This window comes from Lissotriton helveticus, chromosome 4_1 (genome assembly GCF_964261635.1).
Source record: "Lissotriton helveticus chromosome 4_1, aLisHel1.1, whole genome shotgun sequence".
Classification (NCBI taxonomy): domain Eukaryota; kingdom Metazoa; phylum Chordata; class Amphibia; order Caudata; family Salamandridae; genus Lissotriton; species Lissotriton helveticus.
In genome coordinates this window covers 1,875,054,367-1,875,059,230 of record NC_136063.1, presented here as the reverse complement: position 1 = coordinate 1,875,059,230, position 4,864 = coordinate 1,875,054,367, and positions in this window count along the sequence as shown.

Sequence of the window (4,864 nt, the reverse complement as noted above, 5' to 3'; positions counted from 1 at the left end):
TGCGAATACCATTAGTTTAACAGTGAGCAAGTGGAAACTCGTATAGTTAGGTGGAAAGTAACTACATTATAATGAAAGAAGCATACTGATAGAGGTTATAAAGAGATTCGGAATATGAGTAACTCTTTAATACAATCCACAACTAGATGATACACAGAGAATACATCATCTGCAATCAAACCGACAGAACACACTGAAACATCACGCCCAGAGAGGACAAAGACAACATGTCCCTTTTTTAATAGAACAACACAGACAGGTACGAAGCTCAACCAAAAATGTGTAGGAAACATAATCTAATTCCCCCATTCACACTCTTAGATGGATCTCAAAAGCCCTCTTAAGGCTAGAAAGACTTTGAGTCCCGCAGTACCACATAGATACATTGTAAACATGTTTTGATCACAATCCTCCAAAAGAACACAGGCCACAGACAACATACGTATGCAGTACACCCAGGTTGGAGAAATAAGACAACAATGCTACAGTGAATATGTTATTGCAAAAACTGCCTGTGTGCAGAAGCGACGCAGAAGCAATATCTCAATATGAAAAGACAGCCCAGGGGTCACAATATAGATTGGGCGCATTTCCCTGTTTGCGTCATGGTTCACCTTAAAACAGGTACGCCGGGCGCAAACGGGAAAAAGGGAGCGCTTCCCCCAGGACAGCTGTGAACTCACGCTGCCCTGGGGGCAGCGCATTCAAGTGAAAAACGTAGCAGCATTGAAGCAACTGCTCTGTGTTTCACTGTGCTGGCAGCAACCGGCCTGCACAAGAGGAGAGAGAGATGTGCAGTGAGTGGCTCCACCTGCCTTCAAGGTGATGTCAGGGGGGTCCATAGGACCCCCTTGATCTCCTCCAGAGGGCTGTAATCAGGGGGTGCACTGTACACCTCCTAACAGCTTCTATGCCTCTGCATCCACATCTGTAATACGGCGAGGGCGCAGAGGCAAAGGGATTCCCTTATTTGCATGGGTCAATGCTAATGAGGGAACACCTTCTGGTGATCAGCCCTGGCACAGTGGTGCAGCTAGACTAATTGCCATCCGTGGCAGTCCCTGCAGGGGGCGCCTGTGACCATATGTAAGACTGGTGGGGGTCCTGGTGATATCTGCAGCGGCCTCAGGTAAGAGTAGGTGGGAGAGGGAGACCACCACCCCCATAACTTGTGCTGCACAGGGCAGACACTCTCCCCCCCCTTGCTACGCCACTGTCCTAGCAAGTACCAACATCAGACATTAGGCTTATGCATTTTAGTATGGTGCATTTTTAGCACCTTGCAACACCTTTTTCCTGGAAGTCAGTGACCGCGACTGTCGGAGTTATATTTACAGCAGCAAGTGATGTGCAGACAGAGCTTTTAGCGGGTCACTGGGGATTCGCAGGAAGGGCTCTCCACCTGCATCATGGCTTTAACATGCTCTCCGTTTACACAGCTCTGATGTTGCATGCACAAGAGTGGCAAGTGCTGTACTGTGCATGTCTGCCTTTAGGAAGAGAAGGATTGCACTTGCTCAGATTGATTTTGCTGCATGTATCTTCTTTCTGCTAGTGCTGAAGGTCAAGAGCTGCCGTGCGATGCATGTGACTCCTTGCCATGGGTGAGTGCGTTAGTAGTACCACAGCGTCCAGCACCGTCACTGAGACCACCCACAGCAGCATTGACCTGGTGAGATGGCAATGCGGGATGTAAATTGGAGCTTGAGGGTGGGACAGCAGTGCCTGTCTGTAACAGCATTGGCCATAGGTGGTTTTTCACATTACAAATGTGGGTTTTTGTAGTGGACCCTAGGCTCCCACCCATGCCTCAAAGGGTTAGTTTTAAAATGGACTTACAAAGTTTGAGCTTGAAGTGCCTTGGACAGGGAAACTCTTGAGTCGATCATGTATGATATTTCATTTCAGTTCGTTTTTGAAGAACCCACATGCATTTTCAGGTACTCTCAACATTACCTGTAGTTTCTAGGATTTCTGTGTGTCGAAGTAGAAACTCTATTGCTTGCCACATGGCCGGCCTTAATGCAATTCCTGTGTGGAGTCTGACTCCCCAATGACTGTGAAATCTTCCTTGTCCTGGGCAAGACTTTACTGTTCTTGGATGGCACTTTAGGTCACCAGTTGAGTCCATGTCAGCAGGTACACCAGGGGTCAATTCCAGGCCCTCTCTTTTAAAATCAATGTCCAGTTAACACATTCAAACTGAGCCATTGGTACAACTTCAATGTTTTTTTAATATTAAGTGAAAAGTCAAGTAATAGAAAATTGAGTCCCTAAGGACATGTTGGCCTTACAGGGATAACACCTCAGAGACTAAGGTTGCCTTATGTTGGACCCCAGAAAGGAGCTGGTTACAGCTCCTCTGATACGGCTCCCAGGTAAGACCTGGTCAGTCCAGTTTTTCCAAATCATGTTAGTTTTGTATGTGGCTCATAAAATTATTTTATTGATCCACTGTGGTTGTGGATTGGAGCCCTACTCCACAACCATTCTCTTCAGTCCCTGTATATCTGATTTTGTGTATCCATTGCTATAAAGCCTGTCAGCTCTGCGTAAGCAAATGGAAGCCTATGCATGTTACGCTTTTTCAACTGTTAGATTGAAGATTTAATGTCAGCTTGATACTTCTCTAGAAACGAGCACAGGAAACATGAGAAGTCACCACCTCTTATTACTTCCAAATACCAACTTATTTACATATTGCACAGCTCCAAAAGTTGATCCTCTACAATCATTTAAAAATGCCAATTTAGACAAACCAAGCCCATCTGATATAACTGTGGTAAATAAATAATTAATTACCGGTACTATTTTTGAATACATTAATAAAACAGATAGCTCAATAAATAAGAGGCAAGATCTGATGTATCTGAGTCGAACGGGCTTTATTCAGGCATAAGGGAAGGGACAGGATCGGGACAGCCTGAAATAGAATGGCATAGAAGGCAGCTGCAACGTTTCATCAACAGTACATGATATATATAGTAAAACATCACAATTACATTACATACAGTAGGCGTAACAAGTGACAAGCGTAAGATAAGAACACATGGGCGTGAAAAGAAGGCGTGCACAGGGCGTGCACGAAGACATGTGATGAAAACGTCACAGAAGTGTCATAAAGTGGGTGGATACATAGAGGGGGCTACCTGAGCAGCTGGAACCTTTAACCTAGTAGTGCGCGCAAACGGGCCATGACGTGTTACCGGGGAGAACTGGGGGCTATGACTTCTGCACTAGATGAGGAGACGAAAGTCTGCGATGTCAGGACGACATGTACCTATAGCATATCTGGTATCTGGTGTTTGGAGTACATGTTGATAGAATCTAAAAGTTATCAGGGCAAAGGCTACTTGACACTAAGGCTGGTGCATGCATATATTCTTCGTGTATTGCGTGTGCTATGAATCTTCTATGAATATTAATACAGTAATTCTCTTGCATGGAGACAGAAAGACTAGACTATAGCTGAAGCTGTTTATGTGGTTCAGTAGCTTAGGAATGCGAAGACGGAGAGCTGAACTGATAACTAGAGGCATAACATATTCTTGGCAGACAGGCAGGCAGAGCCAGGCCGGGCACCGCGCTGCGCGGCAGGAAGTAAGTGAAGGGTCAGGGATGCAGGTGGGGGCTGCATCGCTCCTCGGAGTGGGTTCAGGAGACTGGAGCTTGAATCTGGTGTCCGGGCCCTTTTGAGGCCTAGAAACGGGGACAATTCAATGAATTAACGTGCATAATGTAAAACGTGGGCAACATAGGCCTAATACTCGTTGCTTTCACAGGAACTGGAAACTGGCATACTAACATTGGACACAACTATAATTGCGTCTTTAATCGATCATAGGGGGATATATGCATATCGATCATGCACATATATCATAGGATGGGGAACACGTAGGCACATATGACAAGGCAAAATTCAATTTTCCTCATTCCCTCCTTGTGCCCTACGTTTCCATCAGGAAACATCAATATTCATGATACCATCTATCTGTTCATAGAGCATCATTTGCTCGTCTCGAATTGTCTTGGAACGGGACTTAGGACTAGGAATACAAGAGGTAGCGCACAAGCCGCAAATCGCAGGGCCACATTGTAAACAGAGGCAGCAACTGAATATGATCATTACTGCTATACCCAGGAATGACAATACTTTCCATCCCCATGCAGATATGATACTCCAGAGCCAACCGGACCATGTCCAGGTGCCTGGATTCTGGTGTAACTGATGGGCAATTTTATGAAGTCGGGTTATAGCTGAATAAACAGACGGTGCGTTATTAGGAATGAGAATGCAGCAACTAGATCCGATGACTCTACAAGCTCCTCCCCTATCGGCCAGTATGACGTCAAGGACGAGACGATTTTGGAGCACGACAAATCTCATAGCAGATTGCTCTTCAGTCAAGTTACCTAGAGCGGAAGTAGTCTCATTCACTACTGCTTCAAGGGTTCTGGTTAGCCTACGTATTAACTTACTATTCTGAACAGGACCTATGAAGAAAAAGAAACCTTTATTGAAGTCTTGATACTGTTCTAGAGCAGTTTCAGTTTGATCGACAATTGGGGACTCAGTCTCCCTTCTATGTCTAACGTGTACTAGATGTGTATTTCTGTGATAATCGGATGGGGCTAGAAAAACGGGTGGCAGTAGGAAGGCAATGTAACATGTTCCATCCCAATCGAGGGGCAGACGAACATATGCGATCTGACCACATACAAAATACGAATGACGTGAAGCTTTGAAAATAGATTTCCCACTGTCACTATACTCGACCATAGTAGTACAATCACTATGACCTACATGTGCGGAACCATTCTTTCTGACACATAATTCACCTTTAACGGGTAGAACTGAAATAGC